The sequence below is a fragment of the Bos taurus genome, chromosome 11 (assembly GCF_002263795.3).
Source record: "Bos taurus isolate L1 Dominette 01449 registration number 42190680 breed Hereford chromosome 11, ARS-UCD2.0, whole genome shotgun sequence".
Taxonomy (NCBI): domain Eukaryota; kingdom Metazoa; phylum Chordata; class Mammalia; order Artiodactyla; family Bovidae; genus Bos; species Bos taurus.
Window position 1 is genome coordinate 66,007,067 of NC_037338.1, and position 16,882 is coordinate 66,023,948.

The following is a 16,882-nucleotide window of genomic DNA, read 5'->3' on the forward strand; positions in this document are numbered from 1 at the left end:
CTATGCTGTTATTTTCCTTTAAAAGTAAAATTTCTTTCAGAAAGCTGGAAATTTCTGATATAATTTCACATCCATTCTTTCCCCTTGCATTCCAAAAGAACTGCTCACAGTCTGCATGTTAGTCAGCATATAGAAAGAGAAAAAAAAAAACCCTATGGTTATGACCATTATCATCATCATTATTAGTTTTCCATAGAATCCCAAGGACTTATTGATATAATTTCGAGTAAGGCATTAGAAGGAAATCATTATTTTCAATGTGACTCTTCCTGTGGAGGAACAGATGGAGAAACCCTGTTCCATCTTTCCTAGAAGTGGATACTAAGCCTTTAAGAACAATGCATGTTCTTCAAATCATATAAAATTAATACTATGATTAATCAGTAGTAGGAATAAATCTATTATGCTCTGATTTTTTTTTCCTACCACATTTTTCCATGTCTTCACCAGTAAAACTGGTTTTACTTTACCATTTTCAGCTTTCTTTCTTTCTAGTTCTCATGAGGAAAAATTATGGAGTTCTCTGGTGCCATTCCCAAGTGACAAATGTGCCCCCCACACCCGACAAGATAGAAAAAGAACCAGAGAATAATTAAATATTCCATTATAATTGCTGCCTCAGAAACATCTGGTACTTAACAGTACAAACATTCCACTCCATATTAGTTATCTTTTTTATGTATGAATCTTATCTCTTCATATAATAAGCTCCCTGAGGAGAAAGAGACCACCATTTATTGAAAACAAACCACAGCCCATTATGCAGTTCATTCTGTGTATGACCAAGAGCCCTGTGAGTTCTTCAGAGATGAGGAAAATGTGAGCGATGTGAGTCAGTCTTCTCAAGGTGCAGAGCAACTCCAAACTTGATCTTGTCCAGGCACTCTGAGAGTTTGCTAAACCACCCAGACCAACCTCAATAATCATGGTCAAGAGATTAGTACTGAGAGCCTGGTATTTCCAGGAAGTCTGTTACTTGAGTACTCCTGAGGCCTCTGGAGTCACCTTTGGCCCTAAGAAAAGCCTGTTTAAACATCAGCATTGGTTCAAACTTCCATGTGACATATTTTGTGAAACCCAGCATCCCGCACCCCACCCCAGTGTCCCTTACTCAGTTAAAGCCAGTGTTTATTGTGTACCTCCGGGTTCCAGGCTTTATGTTACCTACTTGGGAGAAAATACCAAACAAGGCAGGAACTCCTTTCCTCCTTGGAGCTTACATTCTACTGGAGATGTTAATTATTCATTGCTGTGTCACAAATTACCCCAAAACAGAGTCGATTCAAACAGCACATGTTTATTATCTCAGTTTCTGAGAGTTAGCTCAGGGCCTCCAACTCAGGGTCACAAGGCACAAAGTGTCCGCTAGGGCTGCGTTCATCTCAGGCCCAACTGGGAAAGAATCTGCTTCCAGCTCACTTATGTGGCTATTTTTAGGCCTTAAGTCCTTGCTGACTGTGGGCCAGAGACATCAGTTTCTTACCAAATGGACCTCTCCACAGGCTACTAGCAGCGTGGTGGTTTGCTGCTTCCAGAGCAAGACAGGATGCAAGAGAAGGCAAAATGGCTGTCACAGTCATTTTTGTAACCAAATCCCATTCCTTTTGCAGATTCTATTCATTAGAAAGGAGTTACTAGGTCCCACGGACACTCAGATGGTGGAAATTTTCACAAGGGTACAAATAGCAGAAGGCAGAGATCATTAGCCATTTTAGAAGCAGCCAACCTCAGAGAGACAGCCCATAAATAAATAAATAAAAATGGAAGATAACAAAAAGTAAAAAAAAAAAAAAAAGGTAAAGAATAGAAAAGAAGGGGTTGAGGAACAAATATTTTAAACAGGGAAGCCAAGGACATTCTCTCTGCAAAGGTGACATGTAAACTAAGATGTGAATGATGTTTGGGAACTAGCTATGCCAGAATCTGGGTAAAGAGCATACCAGACAGGAAGGGCAGAAAATGTAGAACCCTGAGATGGTAAGGAGTTTGTCATGCTGGAAAAATGACAAGGAGGCCAATGAGGACAGGGGTTACAGAGTGAAAGAGAAGATGTCAGATGGCAGCTGTGAGCCAGGGTACACAAGATCCTTTTGACCAAGGCATAGAATTTGGGTTTTATTCTAAAAGGGATGGGAAGTCATCATGATCTGATCTGTATTTCTTCCCAACTTTATTGAGGTATGACTGACAAATAAAACTTGTATACATTAAGGTATAAATGATATTTTGAGATGTATACACATCATGAATTGATTATCACAATCAGCCAATTAAAAGAGTTACCATTTTATGTGGTAAGAGCACTTGAGATATACTATCTTAGCAAATTGCAAGTATAAAATACATTATTACTAACTATAGTTACCATGACGTATATTAGCTCTTTAGAATGTATTCATCTTACAAGTGAGAGTCTGTATACTTTGACCAGTGTCTCTCAGTATCTCTCTCCCCCAGCCCCTGGTAGCCATCATTCTACTTTCTGTTACTCTGAATTCAACTTTTTTAGATTCCACATGTAAGTGAGATTCTGCAGTATTTGTCTTTATATTGGCTTATTTTACTTAGCCTGTGCTGAAGGTGTCAAATGCAAAAAATCTTTGCCAAGACTAATGTTAAGTAGCTTTTTCACTATGCTTTATTCTGGGAGTTTTATCTTTTCAGATCTAATGTTTAAAGTCTTTAATCCAATTTGAGCTGATTTTTGTCTATGATGTTCAACCTCATTTTATTTGCATGTAGAAATACAGTTTCCCAATGCCATTTAGTAAAGAGACTAACTTTTCACCATTGTGCATTCCTAGAGCCTTTGTTGAAGTCTAGTTGACCATGTATGCATAGACTTATTTCTGGATGTTTCCTTAAATTCCACTGGTCTGTATATCTGTTGTTTATACCAGTACCATACTGTTTTGATTACCACAGCTTTGCAATATAATTTGAAATCAGGAAGTGTGACTCCTCCAGCTGTTTTCTTGCTCAGGATTGCTTTAACTCTTCAGGGTTATCTATATTTCCATATGAATATAGTGGCTATTTTTTCTATTTTAAGGTAAATGCCTTTGGAATTGTGACAAGAATTGCATTGAATCTGTGGATGTTTTGGATAGTATGGATATCTTAACAATATTAATTCCTCTGATCCATAAACATGAGATTAGATACCTTTCCATTTATTTGTGATTTCTTCAATTTATTTAATCAATGTTTTATAGTTTTCAGTATATAGATGTTTATCTTCTTGTTTGAAAATACTATTAAATGTGTTATTCTTCTTGATGCTATTGTAAAGGGGATTGTTTTCTTAATTCCTTTTGGGGATAATTCATTGTCATCATATAGAAATGCCACTGATTTTTTAATATTGATTTGTATACTGCAATTTTACTTATTAGTTCTAACACTTTAGTGGTGGAGTCTTTAGGCTTTTCTATTTATGAGATCATGTCATCTTCAAAAAGAGACAATTTTATTTCATCTTTATTAATTTAAATGCCTTTTATTCATTTTCCCTAACTAATTACTGATTAGAATTTCCAGTCCCATGTTGAATAGGAGTGGTGAAAGTGGATCACTCTCCTGATCTGAGTGGTGTCTCATTCCTGAGCTTACAGGAAATCTTTCAGCTTTTTACCTGTGATTGTGATGCTAGCAGTGGGCTTGTCATATATAGCTGCTATTACATTGAAATATATTTCTGCTGCTGCTGCTGCTAAGTCGCTTCAGTTCTGTCCGACTCTGTGCGACCCCATAGATGGCAGCCCACCAGGCTCCCCCGTCCCTGGGATTCTCCAGGCAAGAACACTGGAGTGGGTTGCCATTTCCTTCTCCAAAATATATTTCTATTAAACCCTACTTGTTGAGAGATTTAATTATGAAATGATACTACATGTATCAAATGTTTTTCCTGCATTGATGAGATGACCATATGATTTTTATCTGTTATTCTGTAGTTACATTTGTTAATTTCCATATGTTGAACCGTTTTCCCCTCTCAGGGATAAATCCCACTTGATCATGGTGCATGATCATTCTAATGTGCTGTTGAATTCCATTTGCTAGTATTTTGTTGAGGATTTTTGCATCTATGTTCATCAGGGATACTTGCTGGCCTGCAGTTTATTTTTTTCACATAGTTTCCATACCTCTTATTCCCTCTTGAAGGAAAATTGTTTACACTGTATGCCTTCTTTCAGTCCTACAAAACCAGGCTAGTGCTGAGAGCCTCCTGAGAGCAGTGCTCTGAATTGCTCAAGTTTGTGTGATTTCTCCTAATCCTGTAGAGTCAGGCCAGTTTTCTGTTCTCTGTGTGTGCTTGTGAGCCATCTGTAAAGGCTTGGGATGGGGGTGGCATGGCTTGAGAAGCCAGGGAGTCAGTGAGGCACACAGAGCATTAGGAGGGTCTGTGAGCAGTTGCCAGGGTTGGAGGGCGGAGTGTCTTCAAATGATAAGCCCCATACAGCTTATGGGCCGTTCTCTCACAGCATCCATAAGTCGTTTAGTAAGATCTGTGATCCTTTGATGAGTTACAAGTTCTGATTGAGGCTCTCCTAGACTCTCCCGGCCCCTTAACTACGCTTATCATTTCATCTCAGCTCTTGGCCTCTTAGGCAGCATTGCATGTGGTGGGCAAGTTGAGCAGTCACTCACCATGTTCTCACTTTCCCCTGTGGGAGAAATGAGAGCCTGAAGGGGCCTTTGTTGGTGCTTTGGGGAAGAGGTAGCATGGACAAAATGAAACTATTTTTCTTACCATCTTTAATGTATCTATTCTTGAAATTTTTACTCTAACAGTGCATTGGAACATCTCCACTGAACTACCAGCCTTCTCTGTAGGTGGTTGTCAAAAAACCCATGTTCTTTTGGAAACAATGGTAGAGAACTCTGATTCCTCTTTCTGCTAATTTATGTCTTTAAAAGTCCATCTTGATGGGTTTTGTGGAGAATGGACTGTAGCAGAGCAACACAGGGAATAGCAAGACCAGTTGAGAGATGATCTTAGCATCCCTGGGAGGTGGATGGCAACTTAAACAACAGTAGAGGAGTCTCATGGGCTTCGTTGCCTCTTTATTCCCTCCTACTCTGATATTCTACTTTGTCTGAATTCTGATTCTCTACCCACATCTTTTCATGTAAGAGCAGTTCAGGGCTCCCTTATCTTGCTTTCCTCCCTCTGGATTCTGCTTGCATGCACATTAAGTTGCTTCAGGCCTGTCTGACTCTTTGTGACCCTGTGGACTGTAGCCCATCAGGCTCCTCCGTCCATGGGGATTCTCCAGGCAAGAATACTGGAAAGGGTTGGGTTGCCATGCCTTCCTCCAGGGGATCCTCTCCAGCCAGGAATTGAATCCATGCCTCTTTATGTCTCCTGCACTGGCAGGTGGGTTCTTTACCACTAGTGCCACCTGGGAGCCCCCAGAATACTGGAGTGATTAGCCATTCCCTTCTCCAGGCAATCTTCCTGACTCAGGGATCAAACCTAAATCTCCTGCATTGCAAGCAGATTCATGATCATCTGAGCCACCAGGAGAGAGCTAAAGCCTGAGTTGGGGCTTAATGTTTCAGAACCAAGAACCCCACAAGGTCTTTTGCCAAACATTAACAGTAATACATTTTCTTCAGCAGGACTCTTGAATATTTTTATACCTCTCTGATATTTTGTTGGAAGGTTAGGAAACAAGGGCAGAGATGGACTGAAAAGGACTCAAGAAGCAGATTTAGAGCATACAGCACTCCTTGAAGATGGAAAAAGTAATGAAAGAAGCTGAATGCAAATCATTTCCAGCAACAATGTCTCCTCGCCAATATATACTTGTGTTTGGTGTTTGTTATCACCCAGGGAACACAAAAACCGCTATGGACATGAAAGTCATAATAATTCCATTTTGCCCATCCCTGAAACCCCAACCCTTTGGCAGCCTCATACATTCGAGTCATTATAAACTCAATTCTCCAGAAAATTTCAAGAAAACTAATTTACTTCCCTCTTCAGCCATTTATACTCATTTTATCTTATTGTATTAAGAGCCTAGGTATCTGTAGAAGGTTCAGACTCTGTTAACAATGTCACAGTTCAGAAGTATAAGAATGATTGAGGAAGAATTAATTTCTGATTCATGAAGCAATAAATTGAGGCATGTTGACTTGAGTATTCATCTCACCAAGAATTTTGCTGCCAGATTTTATTTACAGAATGTTAACATTTTCCAAAACATGGTCGGTTCTTTTTTCAGATCGTGCCTTCTGACAAGAGCCAGTAATTTGGGGAGGATTTATACATAATGATAGCCTGAATCTTTTCATTTATAAAATTGCATAGTACTTGGCTCATTAATGGATGTTGAAAATGCTAGTCTAATAAAATCATAAGAGCTTTTACTTGATACATTTAATTGCTGAAACCAAGTTGGACTCATTCCCAAATATTATCTTGAAACAAACAATCAATCCTGGTGCTAGATGTTCCTCAAGGCAGATGTTGGGAAGCACAGCTCTGACTGGACAGGCAGCGTGGTGTCTTGGGGCTCTAATCACTCAGTATAGTTGGAGCAATCACCAACCTGTTTATTCAACTCCATTTGGGCAATTGTGAAATTCCATTGAGGGCACTGACAAGATCCCACATGGCAGTAAAATATACACAATTTAATCCTGGTTTAAAGGATTTAAGCATCTGTCAATGCCCTAGCAATGACATTGGACTTTCGTCATTAAGCACATAGTAAAGTTGTGAGCTGGAAGTTAAAGATTAAAGGGATACCAGGTAAACCCTTCTCTTCAATTCTTGATCTTAACAGCCATCTATTTTGTTTTGTCCTTGCATTTCAGGCTCTGAATTGATACCTTTTAGTAAAAATACTCTTACTCTATATTCTGCAGAAGTAGACCTACAGATTTATTCCTGAAGTTTGAGGAAGGGCAGCACCAGATTTTAAGGGAAAAGGATAAAGTGATGTAGCCCAGACTGAATATTAATTTCCTCTTGATAATTGTGCATTTATGTGTGTGCACGCGTGCATGTGTGTGAAGAGTTTGCAGATTATTTCCAATAACTAAACTTATCATCAGAATGACTTAAGGAGCTTTTGAAGTTTCCAGATGACTAGATCAACCCATCCTGAGACCCAGGAATCTGTACTTGTGTGATTACTCATGTTTAGAACCTTTGTTACAATATCCATTCCTCACCTCACCCTCACCATTTCCTCTACTGGCTCTCTTCCAGTATTTTAGTTTCTTAAAGTTTCTCTTATCTTGTCTCCTTTATATTTTGACATGTATTTGGTTTATACAAACTGTTTCTTGGGCTTACAAAGGTGTTCATCTTTCCATGTGAAACTATTACTCTTCTAATTTATAAAAATTGATAATAACCTGTTAATGGGATAACTTGATAAATGGATGTTTATTGAGTCCTGGGGACACTTCAACTACAAACTGGTCAAGCATAGCCCTATGAACCACAAATCCTTATCCAAACTGATTCTGAGACAAATGGAGAGAGGGAGAGTATAGGGCAATACCTAAGTACTGTCCATAGCTCCAGCATCTTAAAAAAAACTTTTTTTTTTTAATTTTCAGATAAAATGTAGCAAAGAATTGTTTTCTTCTTTGATGATGAGAACAAGCTTAATATGGATTACACACAATAGTAAAGTACATGTTTTTACAAAACAATTGCTTCATGAGCTAATTCTAAATGTTAGTTATAAATGAATCAGAAACATGTGGCTGCAACTTTCCTCTAAACACAAAGGAGACTAAAAATTCAGGAACAAGAGCTAGAGACAAACATGAAGAAGATTTTCCAAAGGCCTAGATGCTGAGCAATGGTTTAAAATACTTTCTGGAAATTCAAAGCTGTCAGATTTAATCAACTCTATTTTTTTGGCTTAGTTATCAGAATCTACAGACATCTAAGAAGAATCAGTGTTAAATGAAAGTTTCTAACAAATTCTAACTAGAAGCAGTTTTCAAACTATAATCTAATTATGATAAACTTGCTAAGGACAGAACATAAAATAAATGAAGACATACTCAAAAACCCAAAGCTGGGCATCCAAGAACTTTCAAGTAGCTTTTAATAAACAGAGAGTACTTCAAATTGAATGATGGTTGAACAAATCAATTGTTGCTGAAGAATTTTTCCCTAATTAAGTCCTGATGGCTTTACAATGAACAAAAGAATGTACTAGGCTTTTGACAACTCCTTCCATTCCCAGTGAAAAGGAAAACCAGCCCAGAAAATCACTTTGGAGGCCCGGACAACAGATGGTACACCAAAACTGAACTGAACAATGCTCTCAATAAATGAGGCCTCAGAGACATGGTGAGACATTCCACAACTGGGTATCATAAAACTTGGGTACCAGTGGTGCACTGGTCTGACGATCAACATTATTTTCTTGAGTTACAGGCCAGTATGTATGGTCAAAGTCCAATCACAAGCTGGACAAAGCTGTAGGAAGTATTTGGGGCTGGGAAGGAAGCAAACCTTCTCAGGTTTGCTAGAGTATGCTGCTGCTGCTGCTAAGTTGCGTCAGTCGTGTCCGGCTCTGTGCGACCCCATAGACCGCAGCCCACCAGGCTCTGCCATCCCTGGGATTCTCCAGGCAAGAACACTGGAGTGGGTTGCCATTTCCTCCTCCAATGCATGAAAGTGAAAAGTGAAAGTGAAGTCGCTCAGTCGCGTCCAACTTGTAGCGACCCCATGGACTGCAGCCCACCAGGCTCCTCCGTCCATGGGATTTTCCAGGCAAGAGTACCGGAGTGGGGTGCCATTGAGTATGACTGTTACCTTAAAGTAATCAAAATCCCATGTCTCAAGTACCTGTGGAGTGAGAGTAAATTCATTTCTTCTACCCACCTTACACAAGGATCCACAATGAAAAAAGGAATTTCTTTTAAAATGGAAGCATGCTGTACTTAAGTCAACTAGTATTTTGTTAAAAGAAAAAGACAAATTTTAAGCTCATATTTTTAATTCACTATGCTAGATTATAGATGACTACAAATTCTTTGACCATCCTCCATTGAGAAAAGGGACCTATGGCCTCTCCTATTTAAAATGAACAGGCTCTGTGACTATTAGACCAGCAGAAAATGGGGGTGGTTTCTAGGTTCAGGGCTTGAAGAGCGGCTTCCACTTTCTTTTACTTGAAAGACTTAGAAACTAGTCGTCAGGCAGTGAAAAAATCAAGCAGCCCCATTATAAAACCCAGATGGAGAGAAATGTAGCCTGTAGCCAACAGCCTTGGTTGAGCTCCAAGCTAACTGCAGTCATGTGAGTGAGCCATCTTGAAAGACGATCTGCCCACTTCCAATCGAGATGCCCAGCTGATGACACTGATTCTGCCCAAGTTGCAGATTCATGAGCAAAATAAATGGCAGTTATTGTTGTTTTAAGCCACTAAATTTTGGAGTGATTAATTATGCAGCAATAGATAACCAGAATATCTACTATGTTGTATAATAAAAATTATATAATATAATAGTATTAATTATATAATATAATAATATTAATTATATAATATAATAATGGGCTGCTCTGGTGCCTCAGCGGGAGAAGGCAATGGCACCCCACTCCAGTACTCTTGCCTGGAAAATCCCATGGATGGAGGAGCCTGGTAGGCTGCAGTCCACAGGGTCGTGAAGAGTTGGACACGACTGAGCGACTTCCCTTTCACTTTTCACTTTCATGCACTGGAGAAGGAAATGGCAACCCACTCCAGTGTTCTTGCCTGGAGAATCCCAGGGACGGGGGAGCCTGGTGGGCTGCCATCTCTGGGGTCGCACAGAGTCGGACACAACTGAGCGACTTAGCAGCAGCAATAGCAGCTGGTGCCTCAGCAGTAAAGAATCCGCCTGCAATGCAGGAGACACAGAAGATGTGGGTTTGACCCCTGGGTCAGGGAGATCCTCTGGAGGAGGGCATGGCAATCCACTCCAGTATTCTTGCCTGGAGAATCCCGTGGACAGAGGAACCTGGCAGGCTACAGTCCATAGGGTCACAAAGAGTTGGACAGGACTGAAGCAACTGAACACATATGCATGAATGTAATAATATTATGTGTAACAATATAATTATTATGTCATTAATTTATATACTGCTTAAGCATTAACTATGTTCCAGGCACTATTTTATGTGCTTTGTCTGCAGATTTTCATTCTTAAAAATCTAAAAAAATTTTAGAGACTGATTAAAACAGTCTAACCACTTAGGCACACGGCATAACCAAAGAGAGAAGGACACATCAAGAAAAGCTGGACAATTTTCTCAAAATAGGAATAAAGATAGAAATATCATGATAGTATTATTAGGGAGCTCTTGCTTCTAGATACCAAATTTTGTTGCCCTTGAAACAGATTACACAAGTCAAGTGACTCTGGTCCTTCACACTCATCCAGGAACGGAAGGTAGAGCCAAGGGTAGGATCTGTGCTAGACTCAAGGGTGAGATGAGTTTGTCAGACAAGAGCCTGGTTTCACGATCAACTCTGTTATTTCAGATAATTGATCAGAAAGATTGGAGGCATCATAGTGTTCTCAAAGGCGTTGCCGTCAACTGGGGTGATTTCAATATCCTGGAAGGAACCATAGCTTCACATCTGTGGTACTGAGAACACAATCAGATCATCAGGCACTTGGGTGGGTGAGAAGAATGGCACAACAGCCAACACAGCAGAAGGGACCAGATGCCATTGATACCTGGACCAGCACAGTTACCAAGGGTGAAACTGATGTGAAAAGAAATATTTTCAATCATGTGAGAAGAATAAATTGGAGGTAAACAACAGAACAAATGACCCGACCTTCACATGATACGTGTTCAGGCTCTATTAATAGAGGTCATGTTGTATGGAACTCCAATTCCCAAACTTAGGCTTTGGGAAGTCAGAAGCTTAGGAAAACAGAGGAAGAGGAGCAGGGAGGCTGTTTTTAGAGGAAAGCGTATTACATCCCAAAGCTGCCATTCTCTAGCTCAAATCATAGGCTGACATGGCCAAGGATCACAAGGCCACAAGACCACTGGGCAGATTTAATATGCTGATAGTGTGCATCAGAGCTGACATACAGGGATCCCACCCAAACCACACCCTTCCCAAAGGCCCTGAGGGCAATGCTTGAAGCACTGTTGTTCTGGATGTTTTGCCAAAAGAAACATTCGGATGTTAACACTGTTGGGAAACATGACTGAGCAAAGCAAAATATACAAAGGCAGCCTGAAGTACAGAAAAACTGTAAGACTCAAGAAAAATCATCATTTTGTCCATCAGGCAGGACAAGGCAATAAATGTTCCACTGGGGACTCGGCTACAAAAGAAATAATAGAGTGACTGGTTAAGGTTGGAGGCATGTTTCCTTAGGTGACCTCCAGATAAATGTTAAAAGAGACAGCTAAAGGAGAGGCTATGTGTATGATGCATGTCAATTTCCATTATTTTGATAAATCCACATTGCAGCTGGTAGAGCATAAAACTCTGGTTTACATTGGGCTATTATTTAATTAGGCCAACCCTTAATGACTCATGGTATTTTGTCATTTTAATGAGTCTTTATTTTTCTCACATCTAATTGGTAAATCACCGCTTATCAGATTTTATGGTCTCTTTCTTTACCCTCTTCTAGCGCTGTCCAAGGTAATGTGAACTTCAGGCTATTGACTTTCCTCATTCCTCAAGGGAGATTGTCATGGAAAATTAAGTTTTTGACAAATCAACAGCCTATGTGCAATGCTTCTTCCTGGATGTAACTTTGAGGAATTTGGGAACTGTCTCTAGTTTTGGCCTGGAGTCACACTGAAGCTTGAGACCCTGTCATTTACATCAAGCTTGTAAATATACATCTTGATACATTACAGTATTTCTTGGACTCTGATGGTATCTGTGAGCATGATGAAAAGGGTTTTCACCACCAGATTTGAAATGTTCAGCTTTTTTTTTTTTCTAATCACAGACTTCTTTTGTTTAAAACAAGTTCAGACAGTAGGCAAGAGCGAAGAGAGTTCAGATTTACTCATATGATATTTTCTCAGAAGAGTTGCTTTTTAAAGAAGCAATTATTAAGCCATCACATTAGTCCCATGCAAATGAAAAGATCAGAGTTAATTAATCTTGTCCTGAGTAAGAGAAATGACGAATAGCAATTAAATATTTTGTGTTCCTCAAGGAATTTGCTTGCTTACTTACTCCTTGTTTCTCAAGGGAGGGAGTTGCTCTCATAATATGAAAAATGCTTGGTGGAGAGGGCTAAAGCTAATGATTCATATATCCTAATGATTTTTCTTCAACATAGCACAGGAAACGTAATGAGAATTTTTGGAGTCACAGAGCACTCGCTTCTAATTTATAATCTACCATTTGCTAATTATAAAATCTTGGCTAATTGGGACTTCCCTGGTGTGATTAAGACTCCACACTTTCAATGCAAGGGGTGTTAGTTTGATTCCTGGTCAGGGAACTAAAACCCCACATGCTGTGTGGTGTGGCCAAGAAAATATTAAAAAAAGAAAAGAAAGAAAGAAACTGGCTAATTTACATGAATTCCTCATCTATAAAGCAGAACTATATGGTTGACAGTCCTCAGTGATCACAAGGTAGCCACCTATTTCTCCCTGGGCTGGAGCTAGTTTAAAAGAAAGCCCTGTAAGAGTGTGACTTGAACCCAAAAAGTTTATTCAAGAACAATTAAAAACATAAATTGTTAAGTATTTCTAATACCACACTGCTTTGTGCTTTATTTTATGGAATACTTTGAGGCTAAATCTATATGCCAGAATGTTTAAATTTATTCAGACAAAACCAGATCAAATAATACCAAAATGATAATAATAATAATCACTGATATATTATGATGATGAAGGAGAGTAGAAAGAAAGTACTCTTTTGACTAAATGACCTCAAGTTATTGGCTTCCTCACTAGTCAGTTGATCTTTGAGGCACCATTAGACTTAATGACCAATGTCTATATCAAGGAAAATAATCAACAAGTATATTAATTAGACACTGTTTACACTTTTACTGAAAGTCTAATGATCTGTTGATTTTAAGTTAGATGGCTGTCTTCATTAAATTCATTAATACTCTAAGTGAATTTGTGCTTGAAATTCTTTAAGTATTTAGAAATTACACACATTTTTCTTTATATTGGGACCCTTAGGCCATGAACATTTTCCTGTTACAGAATCTAAAGCTACAAGCAGAGTTCTTCAGGCATTTGTTAATAAATGCTTTGCCTTCACAATTGAAAATGGAAATAAAACAAACACAAAAGTGTAAGGCACAGAACCATCAATAAAACTGCTTGGATATTAACTTTTCTTGGTATAAATATGTATCTCCTGTAACTGGCCACAAATAAGCACAGTTTGTAAGCAAGGTGTGATTGACATTGATATTCACTACTCAGTTCAATTCAGTCACTCAGTCGTGTCCAACTCTTTGCGACCCTATGAATCGCAGCACGCCAGGCCTCCCTATCCATCACCAACTCCCGGAGTTCACTCAGACTCACGTCCATCGAGTCAGTGATGCCATCCAGCCATCTCATCCTCTGTCGTCCCCTTCTCCTCCTGCCCCCAATCCCTCCCAGCATCAGAGTCTTTTCCAATGAGTCAACTCTTCACATGAGGTGGCCAAAGTACTGGAATTTCAGCTTTAGCATCATTCCTTCCAAAGAACACCCAGGGCTGATCTCCTTCAGAATGGACTGGTTGGATCTCCTTGCAGTCCAAGGGACTCTCAAGAGTCTTCTTCAACACCACAGTTCAAAAGCATCAATTCTTCGGCGCTCAGCTTTCTTCACAGTCCAATTCTCACATCCATACATGGCCACTGGAAAAACCATAGCCTTGACTAGATGGACCTTTGTTGGCAAAGTAATGTCTCTACTTTTGAATATGCTATCTAGGTTGGTCATAACCTTCCTTCCAAGGAGTAAGCATCTTATAATTTCATGGCTGCAGTCACCATCTGCAGTGATTTTGGAGCCCCAAAAAATAAAGTCTCTCACTGTTTCCACTGTTTCTCCATCTATTTCCCATGAAGTGATGGGATCACATGCCATGATCTTCGTTTTCTGAATGTTGAGCTTTAAGCCAACTTTTTCACTCTCCACTTTCACTTTTATCAAGAGGCTTTTTAGTTCATCTTCACTTTCTGCCATAAGGGTGGTGTCATCTGTATATCTGAGATTATTCATATTTCTCCCAGCAATCTTGATTCCAGCTTGTGCTTCTTCCAGTCCAGCGTTTCTCATGATGTACTCTGCATATAAGTTAAATAAACAGGGTGACAATATACAGCCTTGACGTACTCCTTTTCCTATTTGGAACCAGTCTGTTGTTCCATGTCCAGTTCTAACTGTTGCTTCCTGACCTGCATACAGATTTCTCAAGAGGCAGGTCAGGTGGTCTGGTATTCCCATCTCTTTCAGAATTTTCCACAGTTGATTGTGATCCATACAGTCAAAGGCTTTGGCATAGTCAATAAAGCAGAAATAGATGTTTTTCTGGAACTCTTTTGCTTTTTCCATGATCCAGCAGATGTTGGCAATTTGATCTCTGGTTCCTCTGCCTTTTCTAAAACCAGCTTGAACCTATGGAAGTTCACGGTTCACGTATTGCTGAAGCCTGGCTTGGAGAATTTTGAGCATTACTTTACTAGCGTGTGAGATGAGTGCAATTGTGCAGTAGTTTGAGCATTCTTTGGCATTACCTTTCTTTGGGATTGGAATGAAAACTGACCTTTTCCAGTCCTGTGGCCACTGCTGAGTTTTCCGAATTCGCTGGCGTAGTGAGTGCCGCAGTTTCACAGCATCATCTTTCAGGATTTGAAATAGCTCCACTGGAATTCCATCACCTCCACTAGCTTTGTTCATAGTGATGCTTTCTAAGGCCCACTTGACTTCACATTCTAGGATGTCTGGCTCTAGGTCAGTGATCACATCATCACTACTCAGTCTTCACCAAAATACCAGAAGATGTAGGACTCAAACTTTCTCAGACCTTATTGTCTGGTAAGTACAACTATATTACTTTTATAGTACATATCTTCAGCCTATGAGCCCCATGCAGAATCTCCCTCCCAAGTGGTTTTTTAGGGGCCTTAGTGGAAGTGTAGTAGCAATAATTGCAACTTTTTTCTAATACCCACTCTTTTACTAATTTTTGGCTCTGTGGACCACTGATGGAGCCAGGGCTATAGTATGTGAAGACATTGCCCTTCCCTTGGACATCTGACCTCTAGGCATCTTCAACTATACCCGGAAGGAAAGCTCCTTTAGTTCTTATGATCAACTCTTTCACAACTTTCTCACAACAGAATTGTCTAGATATTATGGGGGAAGGGAAACGAGAAGATGGAGTGATGGGGGTTGGTGAGATACAGAAACATTTTATGGATAGAATAGAGTTTGTGATTGGCCTAAAAATTATAAAAATTGGAAGGGTTAATTAAAATATCATTTAGTTATATTCTGGCTTCCAGGTGGTACAGTGGTAAAGAATCCATCTGCCAGTACAGGAGATGCAGGATACTCACATTTGATCCCTGGGTTGGGAAGATCCCCTTGAGAAGGAAATGGCAACCCACTCCAGTATTCTTACCTGGAAAATTCCACAGAAGAAGGAGCCTTGTGGGTTATAGTCCACAGAGTCGCAAAGAGTCAGACATGACTAAGAGACTGAGAATGATAGTTAATTCTCATACAAGAGTCTGTACAAAGAAGTTGTACTCATAGTAGCCCCAAACTGGAAACAATCCAAGTGTCCTTCAATGAGTGACTAATTAAGCAAACTATGGTACATTCATACTATGAAACACTGTTCAGCAATATTTTATTTATATATTCATTCTATTCATGGCAAATAGATGGGGAAACGATGGAAACAGAGAGAGTCTTTATTTTCTTGCATTCCAAAATCACTGCAGATGGTGACTGCAGCCACTAAATTAAAAGACGCTTGCTCCTTGGAAGAAAAGCTATGACCAACTTAGACAGCATATTAAAAAGCAGAGACATTACTTTGCCAAAAAAAGGTCCATCTAGTAAAAACTATGGTTTTTCCAGTAGCCATGTATGGATGTGAGAGTTGAATGATAAAGAAAGCTGAGCACTGAAGAACTGATGCTTTTGAACTGTGGTGTTGGAGAAGACTCTTGAGAGTCCCTTGGACCGCAAGGAGATCCAACCAGTCCATTCTAAAGGAGATCAGTCCTGGGTGTTCATTGGATGGACTGATGCTAAAGCTGAAACTCCAATACTTTGGCCACCTCATGCGAAGAGTTGACTCATTGGAAAAGACTCTGATGCTGGGAGGGATTGGGGGCAGCAGGAGAAGGGGACGACAGAGGATGAGATGGCTGAATGGCATCACTGACTTGATGGACATGAGTTTGAACAAGCTCTAGGAGTTGGTGATGGACAGGGAAGCCTGGCATGCTGCAGTCCATGGGGTCACAAAGAATGAGTGACTGAACTGAACTGAACTGATGGTACATTCATACTATGAAACACTATTCAGCAATAGAAGTTAAAGACCTACTGGTATTAGCAACAGCTCTAGGGAATCTCCTTGGGGCTTCCCTGGTGGGTCAAATGGTAAAGAATCTGCCCACGGTGAAGGAGACCTGGTTCAGTCCCTGGGTCAGAAAGATCCCCTGGAAAAGGGAATGGTAAATCACTCCAGTATTCTTGCCTGGAAAATTCCATGGACAGTGGAGCCTTGTGGGCTACAGTCCATGGGGTCTCAGAATCGAACATGACTGAGCAATTATCATGCCTAGAGAATCTTCAGGAAATTACACTCAGTGAAAATTCCAATAGCAATTCCAAAATATTACATACTATATGATTTCATTTACATATCATTTTTGGAAAAAC